This window comes from Sminthopsis crassicaudata, chromosome 1 (genome assembly GCF_048593235.1).
Source record: "Sminthopsis crassicaudata isolate SCR6 chromosome 1, ASM4859323v1, whole genome shotgun sequence".
NCBI classification, from domain to species: Eukaryota; Metazoa; Chordata; class Mammalia; order Dasyuromorphia; family Dasyuridae; genus Sminthopsis; species Sminthopsis crassicaudata.
Genome location: NC_133617.1, coordinates 188,625,224 through 188,651,697, shown reverse-complemented (window position 1 = coordinate 188,651,697; position 26,474 = coordinate 188,625,224). Strand labels below are relative to the sequence as shown.

General features: G+C 36.3%; 1 protein-coding gene across 5 annotated transcripts in view; it reads left to right on the top strand.

The window, feature by feature from the left end:
* Positions 1–313: 313 nt before the first annotated feature.
* KIAA0319 (KIAA0319 ortholog) overlaps positions 314–26,474 on the top strand; it is a 122,195-nt gene continuing 96,034 nt past the window's right edge. Inside the window, exon 1 of one of the 5 annotated variants that reach the window (XM_074272771.1) lies at positions 314–832. The gene's annotated coding sequence lies outside the window, so the exon portion shown is untranslated. Of the gene's footprint in view, positions 833–21,367; positions 21,639–26,474 lie in introns of those variants that run through there. The other 4 variants (XM_074272780.1, XM_074272753.1, XM_074272762.1 and 1 more) reach the window with 4 other exon arrangements.

Genomic DNA, 26,474 nt, shown 5'->3' with positions numbered 1-26,474 from the left:
TGGAGGTAGATAACATTTTTCATCAGAAGAACCTTTTCCAGAAACAATGTTAGTATTGATTTGATGATTGATGATTTAGACCAGAATTAGAGATGATAACAGAAGCGAATCTGCAGGAGAGACCAGAGGCAGAGACAGAGACACGAGGGAGAGAGACACAAGGGAGAGCGATGAGAGAAGACAGAGAGAGAGACAGACAGGAAGAGAGACAAGAATATGTGCGTGTGTGCGCGCGCGTTCTGGTGTGTTGTGGTTGTTTCTCTGGGGTTGGAGACAGTGTATAACTGGGTGTGTGCTTAGGGAGGGAGGGGGGAGAAAAGAGAGCCTCGGCGTGCTCGTCGTCTTGGTAACAGCGATCCAGGCTGCATCACGCGCGCGCAGGTCGGCATCTGCTAAAGCTTCCGCGGCTAAGGGGTTCAGGGCGCGGACTGCATCCTTTGGCGCGCCGGAGCCCCCCCTCCCCAGTTGTCCAAGCTGGTGTGGCCGGCGCTGGGGGAGGTGGGGCGGTGCCCCTGCTGCAGACGCTGCTCCGGCTCGGCTGTTGCTGCTGCTCCCCCTGCCCTAGATAAAGGCAGCCAGCTGCCGCTGCTTTAGCACCGCGGGAAAACTCCAGGGACCCGCCAAAGCAGCCTTCCGTCCCGAAGGAAAGGCTGGGGAAGAGGAAGCGCGGGTTGCTAACTCCTTTAGAATTCTTGCCCGGACCTGTGCGCGGGAGTGAATGGGGAGTTGATGACGAGGAAGGAAAGGATCAGATGCTGCGAAGAATGACGCTTCCCGGCCTGGGGGTCCAACTAGGAAGAATATCCTCTGATTGAGCAGCCCAGATGTTCAGGTACAGGGTCGGAACCCCTCCCCAGGGGGAGCTCACGAAGTCATGAAAACGCGCAACCCTGAGAGTGGAGGGCTCCTCCAAAGATGCCGAATAGCTAAATGGAGTGTAAGCCTAGGAGACGGGAGCAGGTGCGGTGGGTTGTTCTGGTACCTGACACATCCACTCCGAGTAGAAGCGCTGGTTGGTGCAGAGAGAATAATTGGGAGTGGGGTGGAGCCCAGGAAATGGAGAGAACGTCGTGGCGTTCTTTATCCTTAGATTTTAGTTGTTGTTTTTTTAAATGCTCTTGTTTTACTTTGTCTTATCTTGTCACACTGGTTGAGAAGTCAGGAAGCCGCGGGGATCGACGTCGGTGTGGGAAGCTTCCACACCGATGGAATCAAGGATTCACTGAAGTATCACTTGGCAACTCTTCACTTCATTGCATTCTCTTTAGCTCAGCTCCCGCTGTAGCTTAGAGATTTGTTAGATTTTAATTTTTCTGCCTGTGAACTTCATAAACTGTTGGGACATTAATCTGAAAAGAGGAGACACCATTCTTTTTTTTTTTTTTTTTTTTTTTTGTGAATTTGTAATTCACTTAATGGTAAAGAAGGAAAAATATGATCACAAGTATTTATGTATAATGATCATCTGTTTCATTGAATGGCTCTACAACATGGGCGTTGTGAGAAATACAAATTCAGAACAAGAATAAGAAGGTTATAAGCAGGATCCACCGAAAAATAATTGAATCTACCAAATATGTATTTTCAGATAAGTATTTTATTATTAAAGAAAATTTATTATAAAAAAAAGAAAAATAGAAAGGATTTTATGTTTGCTATTAAAGGGAAAGGCATTTGCTTCTATCTTTGTTTTGAGTCTGGATGCATAATTGTTGAAAATATTTGCAACCTGTTGTATAGAAGAGCAGAACCAGAGGAGAAACTGGAGAGGCATATCTGGCATCCAGAACTGTTCTTGTGATTATTATTTTAAACTTGTGTTTTGATTAAAGAAAGTAAGCACATTGAAAGTATTAATTCAGATTAAAACTGGAAAGATAAGACATGCATGTAGAAAAAAGAGCAGGCAAACTCAGCATCCTAGGACTTCCTGGGGTAAAAAGATGTTATAAATATTCATCATTGCAACTCATAACTATGAAAGTGACATACTTTCATAAAAATGGGTACAGCTTAGTATAGTCTCAGCTAGAATTAAAGATAATATGACACCCGTACAAAGCATAATATCTATAATTGTGTTGTAAACTTTTAAAAAGATGAGCTTGTTATTTAAACATTCATAATTTACCCATAAACATTTTTGTTTCAATTAAAGGAAAATCTGCAATTTAAATTTCTTTAAATATAAAGCCTGACGCCATCAGTATCATTTATTAATTGTGCCCAAAGCTTGTTCTTAACACAATCTGGATATCAGATCATCTTAAATGTGTAAATTGGTTGGTTCCTAGAATGTTAATTAATACAGGTGCATTTACTACATATAATATCGATTACATTTAAAATGGGAGTGAGGTGGGGAAGTCAGTTCTTGCTTAGGTAAGGAAATTAATCTGAACAACCTGTTTAAAACCTTTAAAAAGTCCATACTTTAAAGTAGGCTCAATTTTTATGAATGCCTAGTGGATGGTGATTTCTATGCCATCTCCCTCCATTTTTATTTCCATGTCAGGGTAAAAATGGTGGAATTTAATTAATTTTTTTTGACATTGAATACTCTAAAAAATTAAGCTGCTTTATGATACAATTCCTCTCTCACAAGGGAGTTCTTCTCTAGTCTGTTTCTACCTTTTTTTCTTCCCCCATAGTCCCCCCTCCCAGCAGCAACCTCAGTGACCTGGTTCTTCTGAATCTCTGCCTTCCTTTGAAGCAATGCCCTGAGGTTGAAATTTCTTCCGAAGATATCTTATCTTTTGTCCTTAGAGCCTCCCGGTTGCCCTCCTTAGTTGAATTTGTCTTTAAAAAGTTTATTTGAGTGTATTTTCCTGCTGGTTATCCTGTCCTAATGTGGTTGTTTTTTTTTTTTTTTTTTTTTTTTTTTTTTTGGTATTTGCACCAGGTGCTAAAATAGCTGGTAATGATGCCTCTGGATGTTGCTCTCTTATGCATCTCTACATAGTTCCCAACAGATGACACTGGCATTACTTCCCTTTATCACTAACATTTTTCAGAGCTTCTTTGTGGTGATCCAAACCACAAAAGGGGGTCAAGTTTCCCTGTATTGTCAGGAGACACAGTTCTCCCTGAATTTATAGCTCAGACATGTCACCAAACATGGCCGGTCTGTTGTGCTGCTTTTCCCCACACCTCTGACCTCACAAAACTTTACTCTGGAGTCAAGGAACTTCTACCACTTTCATTTCCTAGAAAGTATCTGTTACCATTATGAATTGGAATATGATTATTCCAAAACCTAACATATTTTTGCTCCAGGCATCCCAGGCAGTATGTTATATGACCAAGGGTCCTTTCCCCAGAGGCTCAAAACTTCCTAAAGCAGCCCAGTTTCAATTCAGTTTTTTCCCAAGTTTTTTTGGGAGACATTATTTAAATTACCCAGTGCTGCTTCTTGCCACATTTAGGTCTGTGGAAGCTGCACTTCTTTGACATGAAGAATTGAGGAAAGAAGTAAAAAAAAAATCCATTACTTGTGTATATAATATATCCTCTAAGATAAACATGAGGTCGTTGAGGGGAGAGATTGTTTTATTTTTGTCTTTGTAACGATAGCATCTAACTCTTTATCTGGTACAAAGCAAGTTCTTAATAACATTCCCTGTTGAAATCAGATGATGGATATGAAGTACTTCTAGATATTGATGATTGCAATATTTGTTGCAATATTTGTTGATCATAAGATCCCTTGCAGCTTTTTATTATAATTATATATATGTGTGTGTATGTGTATATATATGTATGCATTTATGTTATGCATGTATGTATGTATATGTACACATGCCAGCTTTGGTGAGTAGCATCAGGATAAGAAAGGATTCCTTTGATAATATGGATTTTGGGTTTCTGACATTGAAATGATGGTTATTCTTCCTTGTACAAAGCATTCATTATTTCATTTGTTCTCTTACTCTCAGTTGCTTTCTTTTTATGAAAATACATTTTGGAGAAGGGACTGAATATAAAATTAAAGCCCTTAAGTGATGTTGGAGTCACATAGAACATGTGCATTCTTATACATTTTTAATTTTGTCACTTGGCACATATCATATATTTTGTGAAGAGTTACAGTAGCCAGCATTTATTCTTGCCAACATATTCCACAAAAAAAGCTTCATAGTACTGATCTCATGGATAGATCAGGATTCTGCTTTCAGGAACCCTCTTCTTCTCTCTGTCTTTTTCTTTATGTTTCAGAGAGAATCAGCACCTCCAGTTTCCTTCCACTTAGCTCCAAGTTCAGGTACCTAAGTGCAAAAGCAAATTTAGATAGCAGTTCATCTGGAAAAAAATGGCTGGGGATGTAATGGACTTGAAGAGATAGTTGGGTAGTATAGTAGATTGTGTTGGGCCTGCAAGTTAGGAAAACCTCAATACAAACCCAACTTGAAATACTTGATAGTAGTATAACTGAGCAACTCACTTAACTTCTGTTTGTTTCAGTTTCTTCAACTATAGAATAGAATGGGGTTTTCTTAGCAGAGATACTGGAGTGGTGTTCCATCTTCTTATCTAGCTCATTTTACAGGTGAGGAAACTGAGTCAAACACTGCTAGTAAGTATCAGAGTCCAGGTTTGAACTTAGAAATTTGAGACTTCATGACTTAAGGTGCAGCAATCTATCCATTGTACCACCTAGCTAGGCTAATGGTATCTAATTTGTTTTTGTTAGGATCAAATGAAATAGTTGTAAAGTGCTTAGCACACTGCCTGGTACATTGTAGGTAATATATAAATGGTTATTCCTTTTCTCCCCACTAGAAGTTTTTAATGGTATGGTATAGCAGCCAAGAAAGCTCCAGTGATTTAGGACACATTAAGAAGTATAGGGGCTAAGAATAAAGAGATGATGGTCTCCTTGTACTCTGCCCTGATCAAATTCCATTTTTAGGGGCACGTTATAGGGAGGACCTTGATAAATCGGAGAATATTAAAAAAAGGCAACAAAGATACTGAAGGATACCATGATCATTATATTTAATTTAATTTAATTATATTTAACGAGAATTTGAAGAAACTGGCGATGTTTAGTCTAAAGAAGAGAAGATTTTGGTATAGTTTATATGTTACCTTTAAGTAGTTGTAAAGGTTAGCATGAAGACTAATAGAGATTCAGAAGAACCAGGTCACTGAGGGAAGAGGACAGGGGAAATGGGTGAAAATTAGAAAGAGGTATGCTTGGCCTTGATTTAAGGGGAAACAAGTACAGCTATCCCAAAGTACATTGGGCTACCCTGGAAAAATAATGGCTTATTCAGAACTGGAAGTCTATAAGTAAAGACTGGGTGATCATTTGTTAGGTATGCTGTAGAGGGAATTTTCCAGACATAATTGTACTAGATAAGTCTTTTTTAATACTGATTGTACAAAGTTCCTTAGGTAAGGAATAAAAGCATTAGAAAGTAGGCATCAAGAAGTTAGTGGGTTTTTCTCCATCATTCTTCCTTTCATGAGGAGGAACTGATGGTGATCTTTAATATTTCTTCCTGGGGGGGGGGGGGGGGCTGGTGGAATTTTTATTTATATGGAATTTAAACCTCCAAAAATTCATAATCAATTTCTGTCCTTTTATTGATTTTTTATTGAAAAATTCATGGACTTGCAAATTCATAGAACTTCAGTTTGAGGGTATTTCTGAGACCAGTGGGCCTATCCCATAATTACAAAAAATCCCCTTTGCAATTCTGTTCATTCTTAATCTTTTTTGGAGAGCACCCTTGGTGATGATTCTGAGGATTATTGCAGTGATAATGACAACCATTATTGGTTTTGAATCTATAAAGTGATAATTCAATTTAACTAGCATTTAAGTGATTGTTTGGTGCCAAGCATTGTCCAGGGTGCTGGAGATGCAAAAACTAATGCAAAGCAATCTTGTCCTGAATAGCTTATATCCTAAGTCATCTGTTTCTAGGGTACTGGATATCTGAAAGGCTGGTAGGTAAAAGTTTTCAGAATAAATATGGTGTAAATCACAAATTGTTTTCCTGTTAATGGTTACTTCCAGTTACCAGTAAAAAAGGAAATATTAAGGAGGGACAGTGGAAGATTTCTCAGGACATGCTTTAGTATAGGAAAAGGCAGAATGTTTTTGGTCTCACTCTAGGGACATGAAAAGCAACTCTGAAACATTTTCATTTTCTCTTAAGGATGTGAAGTGTTTAGAATCTGTGTATATGCTACATGATCTTTATCTGTAGAATACCAGGGATAGGTTCTGAATGTGAAAACAACCTCTTCAAAAATATGTTCTGTGGGATTTTTGCATTCAATTCAATGGGAAAAAAAACTATAGAACATTTTAAAAAATTATCCATTTATTGCTTTGTCATCAAGAAGATCAGTCTACCAATTCAGTTTTCTTTCCCTCATTTCTCTTATATTATTTCGGGTAAGCCAACAATAATTTCATTGCCCGATGTCAGGGAGTTCTATTTTTGGGTGAGAACTCTCTGGCTATTGATAAGAAATCAGGAATATAATATTTAAAATATTTTGAAAAGTTTATGAATCCTTTGCTAATTTCAGGTCTAATTATTATTGGTAGACATTTTGGGTGAAAAAAATTCACATTTCTTAACATCTGTATGTATCACTCCCTTTTCCCCCTAATCATCCAAAGAAGTTTAATGTACAGTTTGCTAAGTTCAAGCTTACAAACTATTTTTTTAGCTTTTTATTTTCAGAATACATGCATAGATTGTTTTCAACATTCATCTTTGCAAAACCTTGTGTTCCAAATTTTTTTCTCATACAGAAAGTAATCCAATATATGTTAAACATGTGCAATTCTTCTATACATAGTTCTGCAATTATCATGCTGCACAAGAAGTCAGATCAAAAAGGAAAAAAAAGAGAAAACAAAAAGCAAGCAAACAACAAAAAAGTGAAAATACTATGTTGTGATCCACAATCATTCCCCACATTCCTCTCTCTTGATGCAAATGGCTGTCTCCATCACAAGTCCATTGGAACTGATCTGAATCGCCTCATTGTTGAAAAGAGCCATGTCCATCAGAATTAATTATATGATATAATCTTATTGTGTACAATGTTCTCTTGGTTCTGTTCACTTCACATAGCATCAGTTCATGTAATTTTCTTCGGGACTCTCTGAAATCATCCTGCTGGTCTTTTTTTACAGAACAATATAATATTCCATTACATTCATATACTATAATTTACTCAGCCATTCTCCTGATGGGCATCCAGTTAATTTCCAGTTCCATGCTACTGCAAAAAGGGCTGCTACAGGAGCAGCTAGGTGGTACAGTGGATAGAGCACCACCCTAGAGTTCAGTAGGACTGGAGTTCAAATCTGGTCTCAGACACTTAACACTGCCTAGCTGTGTGACCCTGGGCAAGTCACTTAACCCTTGTTACAAACATTTTAGCACATATGAGTCTTTTTCCCTTTTTTATGATCTCTTTGGGATACAGGCCTAGGAGAGACACTACTAGGTCAAAGGATATGCACAGTTTCATAGCCTTTTGGGCATAGTTCCAGATTGCTCTCTAGAATGGTTGTATCAGTTCATAATTCCACCAACAATGTATTAATATCCTATTTTCCCATATTCCATATTGACATTTGTAATCTTTTCCTGTCATCTTAGTCAATCTGAACGGTATATAGTGATCTCTCAGTTGTCTTAATTTGCATTTCTATAATCAATAGTGATTTAGAGCATTTTTCATATGACTATAAATTATTTTAATTTCATCTGAAAAGTGTCTGTTCATATCTTTTGATCATTTATCAATTGGGGAATAGCTTATATTTTTACAAATTTGACTCAGTTTTCTCTATATTTTAAAAATGAGGCCTTTATCAGAATCAGAACTCTTGTATGTAAAAAATTTCCCCCAATTTTCTGCTTCCCTTCTAATCTTGTCTGCATTGATTTTGTTTTTACAAAAAAATTTTTTTATTAAAGATTTTTATTTTCAAAACATATACATGGATAATTTTTCAACATTAATCCTTGTAAAACCTTGTGATTCAAATTCCTCCCCTTTACTCCCACTCCCTTCCCTAGATGACAAGTAATCCAATATGTTAAAATGGTAAAAAATATATGTTAAATTGAATATGTGTATACATATTTATACAACTATTATGCTACACAAGAAAAATCAGATCAAAAAGGGAAAAAATAAGAAAGAAAACAAAATGCAAGCAAACAACAACAGAGCTATGTTGTGGTCCACACTCAGTTCTGACAGTTTTCTCTCTGAGTGTAGATGGCTCTATCTATCACAAGGTCATTGGAACTGGTTTGTATCATCTCACTGTTGAAGAGAGCCACATCCATCAGAATTGATCATCATGTAGTCGTCTTGTTGCCATATATAATAATCTCCTGGTTCTGCTCATTTCACTCAGCATCAGTTCATGTAAATCTCTCCAGGTCTCTGTGAAGTCATCCTGCTGGTCATTTCTTACAGAACAATAATATTCCATAGCATTCATATACCCCAATTTATTCAGACATTCTCCAATTGATAGGCATCCACTCAGTTTCCAGTTTCTGGCCACTACAAAGAGGGCTGCCACAAACATTCTTGTACATTTCCCTTCTTTAAGATCTCTTTGGAATATAAGCCCAATAGTAACACTGCTGGATCAAAGGGAATGCTCAGTTTGATAACTTTTTGAGTATAGTTCCAAATTGCTCTCCAGAATGGTTGGATCAGTTCATAATTCCACCAACAATGTATTAATTAGTGTCCTAGTTTTTACACATCCCCTCCAATATTCATCTTTATCTTTTTCTGTCATTTAGGCAATTTGAGAGGTGTGAAGTTGTTATGGGCCAGAACTTGAAACAAGGATCTTTACAAGGGACTAAGTGGAATTGATGAGACAGTGGTTATCTAGTTTAGCATGATGTTTAATAGTTCTCTAAGTTCAGTATGATTGATTTAATCCTACAACAAATAATGGTTTCCTAGTGATATAATGATTGGTTTATACTCAGTTAGAGCATATAAGCTAGGAGCCTCAGCTAGGTTCAGAGAGAGGGCAAGAAGACAGGCGGGAGCTCAAGCTCGCAGAACCAAGGAGAGAGATTCATTTGATCCTCATTCAGGCTCCTAGTGGCTGGCCTATCCTCCTGCATTTCTCCACTGAGACCAAGGCCAGTCTGAAAGGCTCTCCAGAAAGCTGCCCAGACCCAGGAAGGAGATAATAAAGGATTTGGACTTGAACACCTGGCTGTTCTTGTGATGATTACTGAACTGAAAAGAAGGCTGCTTCCAGAGACCCCAAGAAAACTGAACCAGAGAATATTACATGAAGTGGTACCTCAGAGTTGTCTTAATTTGCATTTCTTTGATCAATATTGATTTAGAGCATCTTTTCATATGACTAGAAATGATATCAATTTCTTCATCTGAAAATTGTCTGTTCATATCCTTTGACCATTTATCAATTAGAGAATGGCTTATATTCTTATAATCAACTCTATTTTGCATTTTATAATGTACTCCAGTTTATTTTTGGCCAAATATTCTTTCTTTTTCCACAGATCTGAGAAGTAGACTAACTTTGTTCTTAATTTGCTTATGATATCATATTATAATATCATTCTTTATGTTTAAATCATAAACCCATCTTATCTTGGTATAGGGTGTTAGATGTTGGTTAGTGCATAGTTTCTGCCATACTATTTTGCAGTGTAAGTTCTTATCCCAGAAGCTGGGGTTGGATTTATCAAATACTAGATTACTATAGTCATTGACTATTAGGGTGTTGTAAACCTAACTTATTCCACTGATCCACCACTCTATTTCTTAGCTAGTACCAAATGGTTTTGATGATCACTGCTTTATAATATAGTTTAAGATCTGGTTTATAACCATTTTTTGCAAGGGTTTTCTCTGTGATAGCTTTTCCTCTTATGTCTTTGAGCTTCTGGCTCAAACATAATACTGGATGTAGCAAAGAACAAAGCATCCACTCAGCCAAAGTCAATATTCTATCTATAGATTTTATGTATTTAGATAGGGAGAATTTAAAGTGAGTTTATTGAGAAATAAAAGTGCTGAGATGATAGAAAGCTAAGCATTTCCCAGAACTGCCAGTCCATTTGAAGGCGAAGGGTACAAATGTAAGGTTTCATCTTTCAGCTATTTCCTTCTTAATGTGAAAACAACATTTTATAATCCTGATGTTTTATAGTATTGAGACTCTGATACAGATAAACTAAATAATTAACCCTTCTCTAGAAAATGGTAACTATATTTGTACTGCCCACTTGACAATGTTATTATAAGGAAAACACTTTGGAAATTTTAGAGTTATGAAGTGAGTTATCATTATTAATTATTATTGTCATTATCTTTAAATTTTAAATTGAAAAATGCAAGCTGAAAATTTTCACTTGAAATCTATGCAACTTTGACTTTTCCCTTGCTTTCATTTCAATGATTATTCCCAAAACGTGCTGTCGCTTCTTTCCAAAAATGACTCACAAACTCATCTTTTTCCATCCATTTCACTTCACTGCATAGGTTTGATCCCTTGTCACCCCCTTGTCTACATTACTGTGCTTATTTCCTAATTGATTCCTCAGTGTTACTCTTCCTGCACCCACTAAACAAAGCATACCACTATCCATTTAATCTTCATAGAATGCTGCTTTTTTCATGTCACTCCCTTGATGAAAACCTCTAGGGATGTTATTACTTGAATGGATCAAGTCCAAACTTTTTGACCTTATGAATAAATTACTACTCTTCCCACTTTGGCCACACAAACACACACACACACACACACACACACACACACTCATCCCTTGCCCATTCAACCTTAATTTTTTAATTTTTATTATTTTTACACGAATGCTTTCTTGCCTCTCTGTTATTTCCTTCCACCTCCAAATTACCTTTTATTCATTTTGCCTAAATTTAGTGAACATGTCTCCTCTGAGACAATGCAAACTCTTTGAGGGGCAGGGGCTGATTTCTAGGCTTAGAACAATGCTAGTGCATTTTAGGAGCTTTATAAATATTGGTTGCCTAAGTTGATCTCCTTATTGCCCTCAATTTTCTACTGCCCCCTACTCAAAAATGATTTCTTCTTTCCTTTTCTTCCCACAAACTAAATACTTTGTACTTCCTTCAGGTCAATTCCTTCTTTTCCATAAAGCCTTTCTTAGCTATCCTAGCCCACCATAAGCTTTTTCTTCTCTGGATCCCTAGAATATAGTCCTGGCATTTGTTTACCTACTATAAGGTTCTGTGATTTTATTAGAATGATTTCACCAGTGTAGATCTCAAATTCTGTATAAGTAGTCAGGTGGAGAAGAAAGGGTCCTGGAATTGAGATCAAAAGACTGGGGTTCAAGTTTGACTATTTTACTTACTAGCTATGTGATTTTGATAAGTCAGTTTTCCTTTCAGATCTTCAGTTTCACCGGATGTAAAATATGAATGGTCATACTTGTGGTATGTAGAAAGAGTATTGGGATGGGGAAGTGGAGAAAGAGTGCTGGATTTAGGCTGAGAAGCCTGAGTTCAAGTCTCTCCTCAACATTTACTAGCCATGTGACTATAGTGTTTACCTGACTAGAAAAGATAAGATATATGAAGTGCTTTGGAAATGTGAAGACAACCTATAAATGTCAGCTATTATTATCTATTTTTTATTATGCTACTTTATGGAGAGTTTTTTTGTTGTTTAAGGCCAGATTTGAATTCAGAAAGATGAGTCCTGACTTCAAGTTCTACACTCTATTCACCATGCCATATAGCTACTTTTTATGGAGAGATAATATGACATAATAGATAGAGGATCTGCTTTGAAGTGAGGAAGGCTGTTGTTTTAACTCTTACTGTCTTTTCCTACACAGATCAGAACCTCAACAATCTGAATAATTGGTTTTTAGCAAGTAGGTCACTCTGGAAGATTTGGAAAGTTTAGATAAGTGATTGAGTATTACTGTAGTGTTTTATAAAGACTTGGAGGTCTCTGATTAGCTATCCTAGTAATATATTTTAACTATAGTTAACATAGTTACATTATAATATGATATAGTTAACTAATAATAGCTAGTATTTATGTAGCACTTTGCATAAGTTATTTCATTATTTCATTGGTTCTCACAACAACTCCAAGAGGCAGGTGCTAGATATGCTTTAGCCAGAAATATCCATATGAATATGGTAGATAAAGTAGAACACAGGAGTAGGCAGCAATTATTTCCTACAATTTTTGGGTATATCATTAAGAACCCTTTTGACCTGTGGGCTTCTAAACCCAGCAGAGACTTGTTTGGTCTTCAGTTGCATTCGTGTTTTTCAGCTTACTATAGAGAGGCAGCGTAGTCTATACACTGGAAAGAACACTTAGATTTTAACCAATTTAAGGTTTGGGGTGTGTGTGTGTGTGTGTGTGTGTGTGTGTGTGTGTGTGTGTGTGTGTGTGTACGTACTAAAGATGGAAGTAAGAACTACCAATCTTGACTTGTGTGACCTGTGTGACTTTAGACAAGTCACTTCTCTCTAGCCTGCTCATATATAAAATGAAGTATTGAAGAAGACAATTGCCAGGGTTCTTTTCAAGCAAGAGTTGTCCAATTCTGTGTTCTCTAGGCTACGGATTGTTTGGTCAGACCCATGTCTACTATCCAGGAGCTAAATAGATTAATATTTCTCTGCCCCATCCCTCAGAGCTCCTGTATAAGCTAGCCATGTAAACTGGAGCTTAATCATCTGGAAGGACTTACCAATATCTGTACTCAGTATTGTATCTCCTGTTATAAGACGAATGGCTGTAGAAGTTCAGTAGGGTATGTCTTTCTGGTAATAAATGGAACAATCAGATAAACTCAAGAGCCAGGTGGGTCCTTATGAGTTGGAACCCACTGGGCCAGCAGAGGAGAACAAATTATGTTCTTCCCTTGATGGAAGGCTGTGTTAGCAGTGATTTGTTCACTCGGGATGCCAAAGGTTCACCCTAAGATAGTGACAGGCATATAGAGGGTATCTCCGAAGTCTTAATATTTCAGTTAGTTTTAAAGCTTAGAACTACTTTAAGACTTTTGGGACACCCAATATAATCTGTGAGGGAGGAACAAAAAAAGAAGAATAAATGATGGGCATACCCTGACTAGTGATGTTAATTGGTGCCTTAAAATACTGCAGTGCCAGGTTGTTATTTAATTCCATAGGAACGATGTTATATATATTATCTGTGAGAAAGCATGCTGCCCACCTCCTGACAGAGAGGTGATGAATTCAAGGTACTTAAGGAGATATACATTTTTGGACCTGGGCAATGTGAGGAATTATTTTGTTTTAACTTTTTTTTTAAACTAAAAGACTGTTTTTCTAAAGAAGGTAGGAATATGGTTGCCTCCTTCCCCTCTCCCCTCCACAAAAAAAGGAAGTAGAAAAGAAAGAAAAGAAGGTCATTGAAGCACTATCCTTCCCTAGGACTACCTGCATTCTCCTATATATTGCCACATTATTATGGTAGCCAGAGAACTGAAAGAGGCCTCCCTTCGTGGGGTTATTAGTGTGCCCCATTATGTTGGTGATAAAATCTTGATTAGTCAGATGAAACTACAGTGGCAAAGGCAATAGATTAGATGTTGGCCCATTTGGAAGACAAGAGGTAGGAATTTAATCCTTAGGAAATTCAAGATCCAGCTAACTGTCACTGAAATGCAGTGGAGGGAAAAAGCTCAGAGGATTCCAGGCACAGTCTGGAATAAATTACTGACACTTGGTTCCCTACAATTTAAGAAAGAAGCCCAGGGTCATATTAGACTCTTTAGATTTTGGAAAATCCACATTTCCCTCCTATTGGTCCCCATTCACTTAATCAACTACAAGTCAGTGTCTTTCAAGTGGGATCCAGAACAGGTTACAGCCCAAAAAAATGAAAAGAGGATTGTCCAGCAGTCTCCCCTTTTCAAGATCCATGTTTCTGAGATCTATGTGAATAAAGATGAAATGAGGGAGAGATTTTGGTAGACACTAAAGAGGCCGCCACTCAATATATTGTTTTGAAAAGCATTTGGTTGCCTCTTTCTGGTCCTAGTGACTACTGTTTAGGTGACAGAGTATCATACAATGACCTTTTGTCCAGAGTTATCTATTATAAGTTGGCTAATGCAAAATGATCTCTTTTAGCAAGATAAGTAAAGTATATATGATGCTTCTGTTGATAAATGGAAATATATTAGAAGTCATGCTCACTTAGGTCCCTCTAGTATTAGTGCTCTTCATAAATGGGTAGTAACTAGGCCAGGGAATGAGGCCTCCAGTATAAACTCTATAATCTTGCCTCTAACCTCTAAGGACCCACCTGGTTCTTGAGAAATGCCATTTTTTTTCTGGTTGTCTGATGGGTCCATTTACTACCAGAGTGTACATACACAAGTGGACTTCAGTAAACACTAATATGGTAACAAGATAATGAATGAGTCCAGGTATTGGCAAATCCTTCCAGATAACTAAGCTCCAGGTTACATGGCTGGTATATGAGAAAGCTTTGAGGGATGGGGCAGAGAAGATATTCATCTATACTAGCTCCCAAGCAGTGGCTATGGGTCTGGCCAACCAGTCTGGGGCTTGGAGGACACAGGATTAGACAAATCTTTCCTGCTAGTTTAGTAAAAATATGTTATTTTAAGTACTTAAAATGTGCCAGAGTGCTGTTATAGGTATTTTCAGCCATGGCTTCAGCCTTTAAACAGCCTTATGGACCAGATATTTGTAAAGATTACTTGAGGAAATTTGGAAGATCCTCTTTCTACTATACTGAAAACCCAAAGAAAAGAGGTCAGGATCTGTTGAATTTTTTAAAAAGCACCACATTTCTTCACATTCCCTCTTCCAATATTAGGATTTGAGTCGTTTAACACGTGTTTTCCCTTGGTTAATGGAAAGGAAAATTCCTGTTAGTTTGACTGTTTATAAGTTTGGTTTGGGGAACATTGAGTTTTTTTTTAGTGAGGCACAATGATATTGTTTTTATTGAATAATGTCAGTTATGATTAGAAGTCGATATTGTATTAGTGACATCTTGATGTTTGCCTTCGGTTTATACTTCATACTAATATGCAAATTAGCATTTCATTACATTTTCAGAGGTTCTGTTATACAATTCATTTACAAGATTTATATTTCAGTGGTTGTAAAACTGGACAGTAATTATGTTTGCTTAGATTTTCAACAGAACAATCACCCTGTTCATTAAACTATATTTTAAATAATTTTCTCTTTGGTAGACTAAAGTATTCAAGTTAGGGATTGTTATTCCTAAAAACTCTGCTGGTGAATATCCGTTTCACAAACACATTCAACTGTAATTCTGCTATTTAAGACCCTTCATTGAATGGTCTTAAAGCACCAAAATGTTAATGATTGCTATTACCATAGATTCCTCTTTCAGATTATCTTTGGTTTGTCAGCCAAAGATATTTTACTTTACACATAAGCTGCTTAGACAAAAGTGAGGTGATAAAGTTTGACCTCTTTAATATTTTTTATTTTTCTTGATCTTCTTCCCACAATTTTTTCCTTGTTTTCATATCAAATTAAATTTATATATAGTAGATTTTTAAAAAAAAGTTTTTAAGGTCCACATGCATTTTTAAAATTCATGTTTTTCATGATGAATTGTGCCAATTAAAGAAAGAGAGTTGAAGCCACATTGGACATTCTCTACCTTCTCTGCAGTAAAGGAATCTCTTTCCCTGTATCTCTGACACATAATTTGTTATCTAGCCTCTCCTTGAACAGGTGAAATGATGATGAGCTCATTCTCTTAAAATATAGTTCATAAATGCTATTAAGTTCTTTTTTATTGAATAAAAATTGACTCTTTTGTCAGGGAGTTGGTCCAGCTCCTCATCCTGGAAGTCCCTGAACGTAATCCCAGAAAGAAAAAAAACAGATTGAACAAGGTTATTAACTGGAAATATGTAGCTACTCAATGGTGGTCCCTTTACTGAAGCATGAAAAAAAATTATCTGATTGAAAAGGGAGTCTGGTCATTGGTTGGGCCAAATACTAGACACGTCCTCAGGTGACCCTAAAAGACAAACAAATGGTTTGAGAATAGATTTGAATCAGTCCATGCTGGGAACAGCTTTGTGTTTTTAGGAAGTGGCAAGTGGGCCAAGGTTATCTTTTCTCTTCCCATGTTGACTATGGCAGCTAGCAGCAGAGCCAGTAGGAGATATTGAGAGCTTATCAGTTTTGGAGAATTTAGGGAGAAGCCATCTATAGAGCAGACATTCTCCAGTTGTATCCAGTGCATGAGTGTTTCTGTATTTATCTTAAAATGTGGCTTATACAATTTAATAAAATGTTCCTGATTTTCCATCATTGTGAAGTTCAAGGGCAATATCATGTCCTTTGTTTGAACAATATATTTCTATTATTGAAAGCTAAGATTAGTTCTTTTAGCAGTCACCATTGAGTCATTGAACTTGAAGCCAACTAAGATCCTTACCTTTTTTGCACATGAAACATAGTTAAGCTATGTCTCCCTATGTTCTACTTTCATTTTAGATAAATATTTTAATTTTTTCCATTGTTTTTTAAAATTTATGTTAATTTATATTGTTTGTTACTTAAATATACACATGTATATACTTACAATTTTGATATGCTATTTTTTGTTTGGATATAAAAGCACTCTTTAGCTCTTTCCCACCAAGAAAAATTTACCTTCCTGAAAACAGGAAAATCTTAAAGAAAATCTTCTTCTTTCTCCTCCTCCTCCTCTTCCTGCTTCTTCTCCTTTTCTTCTTCCATCTTTTTCTCCTCCTCCTTCTCTTTCTCCTTATTCTTCTTCATGGATGCAATGGCCGAAAAAAACTTCATTATTGAATGGACAATCTACTGATTACAAGTTTCTTGATATAGTTAGTCTGGTCTTTAGAAAGCATCCATAGGCTGTTGCCAGAATTTGGCTAACAAACTTTTTTTCAGAAAGTTACAAATTGCCAGAACTCACATTCCACTGAAATAACTTTTGAAAACCTTCACTTTGCAATTGGAGTAATCATTGGAAAAGTAGCATTGGAGTAAGACTTGGAAGGAGCATGGGACTTAGCTGTCTACAGAGAGTATTTGGGCCCAGTACCTAGACAGAAATGGGGGGATTCCTAGACATTACTTTCCTGTAGTTTCCCTCTGAAAGAGAACAAACTGGAGGTTGCTAAGGAGGCACCTCTTTGACCTCCACAACCCTTTGCATTCCATTTACTCCCACTTTCATACCAGGGAAATATACATTCCCATAATCTCATGGCACTATCTATCCTAAGGGCTTGAAGTCCTCTTAGAAAGAAAAACCAGCTTGGGGTTGCTAAGAAACTTTTTCACTCATCAAATTCACACTGTTTAATTAATTCTTGATAATTGCAGAGAGCAGAGTCCTCCTCTTTCATTTTCACATATTTGCCCATTATTTTGTTGCTCATCTGACTGCAAGGCTATGGACAAGAGCCTCTTCTCTCCAAGAGAAGACAAACACGACAAAACACACAGAAGAAAACAAATGAAAGTTCAGATGAGGATACAGACAAGCAGGGAAATATTATTACTATTGTGTTAAATTTAATATTTATTTGTTAAAAATCATGCATAGTATTTCATAGGATCATATAATAGTTTCCTGGAGCTGCCCAGGAACGTTTCCTCTCATTAAAAGGCTTGTTTCAGAACTCTAGAAATTGGAGTTGCTTGAGAGTCTGTCATAAGCTTGATCGTGCCTAGCATTCCCATATCCTCTCTCCAGGAAGCTGAGTTATGAAACTTTTCAAGAATCAATATTGTCTGGGAAGTTTTTCCTTATCTTTCTAAAAAGCTGGGAACTATTGGACTGGACTATGAGAATAATATGAGAAAAGCAACAGAAATGGACTGTTTAAGAACTATATATAGATGGATATGATTAGCTTCCAGATTTATCAATCATAGAAATTCAAGCTTTCAGTATATGTTGGTAATATGTTCTAAGGTTTTGTTAATTAAGGATTAGTTGAATTTTTCACATAATTTGCATTGCTAATGGTAAAGAATGTGAAATTATTTTCCTATTTTTGAGTATCTGTCTGATAATTTTAAAAGGTAGAAGAAAAGACCATAAATGAGCTTCCTAAGAAAAAGCACTAGAATCAGACTGATCTACAAGTAAATTTTGTCAACCATTGTATCAAGTACAGGATTTAGTTAAGGATAGAGATAACATGATATATTAACTGAAATACTCTAAAGTTTCAAATTAGAAAACCAGATTTAAGTGATTGGGTTAGATTAGGTCAAAATTTCTAAATGTGGAACCAGAGAAACAAAGTTCTTTTAGAGTTTTCCTGAAAATAGAGCATATTGTTCAAGAAAAGATAGGTAAGGACCAGATAATTACAGGAAACATCTGCGACTATCCTTTCTAATTTTTCTGTTTCCTTAACCAATAGTTTCTGCCTGCTTAACTCCAGCTTCTGCAAATCAGGAGACTTTTAGGTTTTCTATCCCACCATAGGCTAAAAGAATGTTCAGTGGGACTTGATATTAATGTTTAAGTTTTCTTGGTTACTTTGGTGGGTCCTTTAAGTAATTTTGATCTGTATCTGATTTAATGTAATTATACATTTATGAGAATTGTGAGAAGAGACTTTATTATATTGTTTAAACCTAATCCTGTGTGGCTGGGAAACTGGATGATCTGCAGAAAGCCCCTGCTTCTGAGTGGACAGACCCAGAAGCAACTAACATCCACATGAGACAACTGTACCAAGTATCTGGACAAGGGTTGTATCTTCTGTCCAGGTTTTTTTTTTTCCCCTCTCCTCTTTTGTCATGTATCTAACCACTAAGGTCCTGATTCAAGCATGTGTTGGCATTTTCTCACTTGGACATTCTTGGTCCCCCAACCCCCAGTCCTTTTCAAACAATGATTAGCAATGACACCTGGGACATGCTTCCCCAGTATAACTCCCCTGAGCAATATCTCTTGGTATATACTTGTCTCTTTTTTATTATTCTCCTGTTCCCATCACAAAATTCTGGTTCTGTGCCCCCACACTGTGGTCATGACCCCCAAAACTTGAGATAATACTGTTCCCACAGGGCCCATGGGAACATAAGACCTAAAAATGATTTTGTCAAAATCTAACCCATTTGTGGTATAGACCTGCCTTTGGTCCATCATGTCAAGCCCTTCTTAGGAGGGGGAGCTTCCATTTGTAAACATCATTTTCCTCACTCTGAAATAAATTAAACTAATGTTTGTGTCCTGACTTTTCTGTCTCTAGCCTGCTCTGTTTTAGTTATGGCCACCCACAGGTAGAGGCTAATTTTGGTCTGGTTGAAAACAGAAATGAGTAATATGAAATAGGATTAGTCTTATGGAGAGGCACAAACAATATTAAGAGAGAAAGATCACTTATAAATGAAAAGATTAGGGAAGATTTCATAGAAGAGGTGGCATTTAAGGTTAAGATTTAAAAATTTTTACAATAGCTTTTTATTTTTCTAAATACATTCAGTATTCACCTTTGCAAAACTTTGTCTTCTAATTTTTTCTCCATCTTTCATCCTCTTCTTGCTAAACAACAAGCAATCCACTATAGGTTATACATATGTAATTCTTCTAAACATATTTCCATATTCATTAAGCTGTACAAGAAAAATCAGATCAAAAGGGGGGGGGTGTAAAAAAACCACGAGAAAAAAAAGAAAAAAACAACCTAGCAAATAAACATCATCACCACCACCACACACACACAAAAAAGGTGAATACTATGCTTTGATCCACATTCAGTCTCCATAGTTTTCTCTCTGGATGCTGATGGTTCTTTCCATCACAAGGCCATTTGATGAGAACTAGATTTGGGGTACCTAAATGAAATTAGGTTTAATTGAGGTCTAGTGGCAAATTTGGGGTGCAGGGGTACAAATAGAGCTCCCCTGCAATCCTTTTGGATTCGGTGCAAGAATACAGAGTTAAATGAGGTCTAGTGGTGGTGCAAGAGTCCTCTGTAAAGGAATTTACAGATCCAAAAACCTAGATTGATTAAAGAGGTTTATTGTGGGCTTTGGAAGTAAAGTTTAGTTAGTAAAGTTGAGAGTAGAGATACCCACAGTTCCAGTGGGCAGAAATCCTGACATGACCAGAATAAGGACGCCATGTTTGGGATCTCTGCAAAGAGTGGGTTCCAGTTTGGCCCTTTTTATAATAGGGGAGCTTTGGATAATCTGAAGGGGCTCATGGGTGGAGTCCTAGATTGGCTTCTGGCTTGAGTTCTAGCCAGGGTTAGAATTTTAATAGAATTCAATGAGTTTTTAGATAAGGAGGAAGCTGTTTGTGCTTGGGGTGGGGCAGAGTCCCTGAGGCAGAATCCAAGGATATTTTAAGAGTTTTGGGGTTTCCTTGTCACTTTGGAACTGTCTTAAATCACCTCATTGTTGAAAAGAGCCAAGTTAAGATTAAGATTTTTAAAAGTTTTCTTAATATGAATTTAATAAATATCAACAGTATGTACAAAGAATGGGAAAGAAAAGAAATGTATGTGAGATTATGCAATATTATCTATAGTTTTAAAAATAAATGTTAAATTTAACATGATAATAACAATATTTTTCTTTGTTTCCCCATCTGAATTTCCGTCTGTTTTCTATTTTGTGTTTTGTAGTGTTTCATTGATGCTTTTCTTCTTTTTTTCTTTTTTCTCTTCCTTATTTTTTTATTTTCAGGATCACAGTCCATCCATTTCCCCTACAACTTCCTCAGTAGAAACCCTCTCTGGTAACAAAGTATAATCAAATAAAACAATCTATTATATTGACCACCAATGAAAATGTATGTTTTATCTGTACCTCTAGTTTAGTCCATCACTTTTTGACTAACGGATAGGTAACATGTCTTTTGGCCCTGTGATTGATCATTCCATTGATCTGAGTTCTGAGTTGTTTTCTTTTGCATTATTGTCACTTTGTGCTTTGTCTCTTGGTTCTGTTTAGGCAAATCCTGAAGGATAGGTTTTAAAAAGTGTAGTTGGAGAGAAGATAAAAGGATTCTAGACTTGGGGAGTAGTCTAAGAATCTTCTTTATCCTTTTTTGTTTTTCTTTTTGACTCCTTTCTGAGTTTATGAAAGATACTAATTCCTGAAAAGAAGGCCCAACCCATATTTCTGACTTCAAAGTGCAGTCTTTGGGTTGGACATGTACCAGAGAATGCACATACTAAGAAAGAACTATGACCAGAATTCAGCAAGTAGATAGCCCTTCACTAAAGATATACAGTATTCATTTGCTTTAAGGTTGAATGCTTTTCCTTAAATAAAAAGCCTTTCACTGTTTTTTTTTTTCAGGCCAGGCAACAATGACATTGTCAAGCATTTGATTTCCACCCTTTTTGAGGACTCTGTCACTGTGCATTCCTAAACCAATATTGGTTTCTACAACTGGAAAAACAAAATCTGCACAACCGTCATTTGCTTTTTGTGGCTTTGGACCAAGTGCCCTGGAGTAATCTTAGTTTATTTTCTGTTCTTATGACCTCTGTTTGCTAGTGACACTGAATGGCAATGACTATCAAAGAAGGAAAAAATTGTGTAGAAATGCAGAGAAAGAGACAAAGACAGAGAGAAATGTGAGTCATATATTTTTTCCCAAGAGGTAGTCACTTGCCTGGGACTCTGCTGGATAGTTCTGGCTAGAACCTTCCAAAACCCAAGGTGGTTAGGAAACAGCAAGGAAAAAACACAGGATTCTGGATGCCAAAGAAGAGATTTTGTTTCATGCTTTTGTCCCCAACTGAGATGAAAGCTGTCAACTGGCTCTGAAAAATAATTGACTTTCAGAATAGCATGGAAATTCTGTCCATATGAAATGGGACCCATTGAAAACCCAGAAATAAAATGAGATTACTGACTTGGGTCATATGAACAAAAGTTGGAAAATCTAATCCTAATGACAACTTTTTTAGTCCTTGTGCAGTTTTAAATTTAGGGTCAAAAAGTCAAATTGTTCATCTCAGTCTTAAAATGATAGCAGTTTTTTTATAAATCAGCTTACAATCCAGTACTTAATATGCTTTTTTTTTTTTTTTGTTTTTATTTTTATTTACTATTTCAATTAAGTTTTTTTTAAAGTTTTATTTATATCTTCTGATTTTCCATCAGTCATTTCTAGAAATGACTGTCCCAATCGAATTCTCCCTTGTTAAAAATAAAATTTAGGGGGGGAAAAACCCAACTGAGAGACAATCATATCTGATAAAGTATACAACACTCAGCCTTAGTTGGTTCTTTCTCCCTTGCCATCTCCCACCCCTTCTTAGAGGAGAAAGGCATGTTTAATTATATATTTACTAAAACCATTGTTGATTTTTCAGCTACTTAAGAGTTCAGCCTTCCTTTCAGTAATCTTTTTGTTTATCTTGTTGCAGTGGTTGTGTACATTTGTTGTTTTTCCCTTAGACTTGACAAAATGGTTTATCCTTCATTTTTTTTTCAGATTCTCTTCCAATAATTAATTATTTGACTTTGTACAAATCTGTTAACCTGTCATTATGAAGCAAGGAATAATAATATTATTAGCAATTGAATAGATACCTAAGTGGTGCATTCAATGAAGTTCTAGGCTTGGAGTCACAAAGACTCATCTTTCTGGGTTCAGATATGGCCCCAGACACTTATTTCTGTGTGATCCTGGACATGTCACTTAACCCTGTTTGCCTTTTCAGTGTGTTTGCCAAGAAAACCCCCAAATTGGGTCATAAAGAGTAGAGCACAGCTGAAATGACTGAACAATTAACTTGTTTGATCCTCACAATAACTCTATGAAGTATGTACTGTCCCCATTTTACAGTTCAGGAAAGTAAAGCAGACAGAGGTTAAGTGTCTTGCCCAAAGTCATACAACTAAGTGTCTGAAGTAGGATTTGAACTCATCTTCCTAATCCCAGGTCCAGTGCACTGAGTCACTTAGCTTTCTCTGTTATAGGAAAGCACAGAAAAGAACTATCTAAAAATGTATAGCATGGGTAGGTAGGGACCTGCATCTTTAAGAAGAAATATAAACATTGATGAAATCAACATTCCTTTCAATTATTTAGGACCATTGATTTAGAGTTGGAAGGGACACTCTAATACAATCTTTTTATTTTACTGATTAGGAGAATTGGGGTATAGGACAGAGAAATAAGTTATTTAAAAAGTAGAATTTGAGAATTGCATAAAAGGTTAGCAAACAATGTTCCTAAGAAGGGATGATCACTTGTGAATGGAAGAATCAATAAAGCTTAATTGAGGGGGTAGCATTTAAACTGGTTCTTGCAGTAATTTATAAGAATTCAACAGGACAGGTCGAAGTGGATAGAGCACCAGCCCTGAAGTCAGGAGGACCTGAGTTCAAATGTGATCTCAGACACTTAACACTGCCTAGCTGTGTGACCCTGGGCAAGTCACTTAACCCCAATTGCCTCAGTTACCAAAAAAAAAAAAAAAAAAAAAATTAACAGGAAGAGTTGGGGTTCGGTTTGAGACTGAGGGTGTTCTAGGAACCAGGATAACATGAGGTCACTGGATATTGTCTTGTCCTCCATCCTTTAATTTGTATGTACATATATACACACACAAATACATACATGTGTTTGTGTGTATATATATATACACACACAAATACATACATGTGTTTGTGTGTATATATATATATATATATACACACACACATATATTTTGTTTAGTTAAATACTTCTCAGTTATAATAAAATTTTTTACTGTTCATTTTTTAAAATTCTGAATTCCAAATTCTCTGCCTTCCTCCAGCCCTAGCCTAGTTCTTGAGGTCAGCAATTTGATGCACTTTTCATGTAAAACATATTTCCATATTAGCCATGTTGTAGAAGAAAACACACATACAAACAAGAAAACTAAATAAACTTTGAAAAGTATGCTTCAATCTGTCCTCAGAATTTATCAGTTCTCTTTCTGGAGGTGGAGACCATTTTTTTATTACTCCATCCTCTTCTGAGGAAGCCAGATGAGGGACAGAAAATGCTTTCTCTTCCTTGAAATGCTACCTAAATATGTTTCTGAGGTTTTTTGCTATTAAGTTTGTAAAAGAAGTCTTTTCTTTTTTCTTTTTTTAAATATTTTATCTATTCCCCATTTTTCTTTTTTGTTTTGTTTTGTTTTTTATTAATTTTTATAATTATAACATTTTCCTTGACAGTACATATGCATAGGTAATTTTTTTTAACAACATTATCCCTTATACTCCCTTCTGTTCCGAGTTTTTCCCCTCCTTCCCTCCACCCCCCCCCCCCCCCAGATGGCAGGCATTCCCAAAAAGGAGTCTTTTCAAAAGTTATTTCACGTACATTTTTTTCCTTCACTCTTCCCCTCACTCTAGAAATGGCTACCATTAAACAGATACCAAACACAACCTATCTAATCTCTTCTTGCAATAACAGCTGTCTTGTACTAAATAGGCCCAGGACCTTCAACATATGCTTAAATATCATGGAATCAAAGCCCTTCATCATTCTGGTTATGTTCCTCTTGGCACACCGCAGCTTATCAATATTTTTCTTAAATTGTGGTGTCCGGACTGAACAGAGTACTCCAGATGAAGTCTGATGAAGGAAGAGCATAGTGGGACTCTCACGTTCCTGTATCTGGAAGCTATTCATGCCCTTCTTAATGTAGCCCTAAATCACATCGACAGATCACTGTCAACTTGAAATAAGTGGTATGTCTTAAGGACCTGTGCTTGCCTCTTTGCTATTACTATTTTAAATGACTTAGATGATAAGCATGTTTGTCAAATATATTAATCAGATTTATTCTCTATTCAAAGTGGGGGAGGTTGACAGAGTCAAGATTCAAAGAAACCTCAGTAGGGTAAAATAATAAACTGAAAGTTAAAAGATGAAATTTAATATGCATAAATATGAAGGCCTACTTTGTATTAAAAAAATCAACTCCTTAAATACAGAATGAGGGAGGTGTGATTAGACAATAGTTTGTCTGAAAAAGGTCTGGGAATTTTAGTGGATTGTAAATTCACTATAAGTCAACAGCATGACATAAAAACTAAGAAAGTTAAATGTGATCCCAGCAGCATTAATTAAGAGTGGCAGTGTGTCCAGAACACAATGTACTTTGTTGTAGTCAAACCACACCTAGGCTGTTATTACATTAATTTGTGAGTTCTATATTTTAGAAAGACATTGAAAATCTGGAGTGAATCCCAGACGAGGTAGTCAGGATGATGAGGGGACTGAAGACTGCCTTAAAAGAATTGGTTGAAGGAGCTAACTGGAAATATTTGGCTCTGAGAAGTTGGGAGGCAAGGCAGTGATAGCTAACTTCTGGTATCTTAGGGGGTATCATATGGAACATGGATTAGATTTAACCTGCTTGGCAAAACAGGGCAGAACTAGGAGAAGCGACTAAAAGTCAGCAATTGGCATTTAAACTTGATGTCAAACCAAACTTCCTAGTGATCAGAACTTACAAAAATCAAATGTCCCTAGGAATCTTCAAACAGAAGTTGGATGACCCTTTGTCTTCATAAGCTATAGTTGAAACTATAATTGATAGACTTGGGGAACATGTTGTGAAGGGATTATGTTGTAGGCATTTATTCACCTAGATGATTCCGATGGTACTTTCCCAACCTCAAGATTCTGTTATTTATAGTTTTGGTACATGATCACCTGGTTTAGATGACCCTAACAATTGGATTGTATTATGCAAACAACTCTGTTAGTAAGATGAGGGACAAAATGCCCCATTCCACCCCCCAAAATGCAAAGGAGTCATTGTGTTTTATGGCAGTTTTTGAGATAAAGATTAGCCTTTTTTAATGATAGTCAGATAATTGCTTAATGGACTTAGTCTGCTTTGGCAGGTGGTACAGTGAATTGAGTGCTGAAACTGGAATCAAGATTGAGTCGCACTTTTTATAGTAGCAAAGAATTGGGAACAAAATAGATAACCTATTTACTGGAGAATGACTAAATGGATTATAGTATGTGAATGTTATTGAGCTGTAAAAACCAATACATATTAAGAAAAGAATGGTTTGATAGGATGTCTATTAGAGATGCAATCTGTGGTAGTGAAGAGACCAGATCTTCCTATGAAAACGGTCTGCTTAGAGACTGAATTATGATCTCTTCAAAGCTGTGTTATTTTTTTTATGTCATCAAGAGTAGATACCTATATATATCCAAGAGGCTATCATCACATATAGTCTCAAATTAAATATCACACTATGGAGACGTCTCAAGTTTTCCAACTTTGTTTCCTTTACTCAAACTATTCTAGGTCTGGAAAAAATAGTCTTTAGACTTTATTTTTTTTTTTGAAAAAGGATAAACCTTTGCATATGAACTCCCAATATATATATTTACATAATTATAAATTATATTAAATATATGATTCTAAATTCATTTTATTTTAATTCTTGGTTTGGCA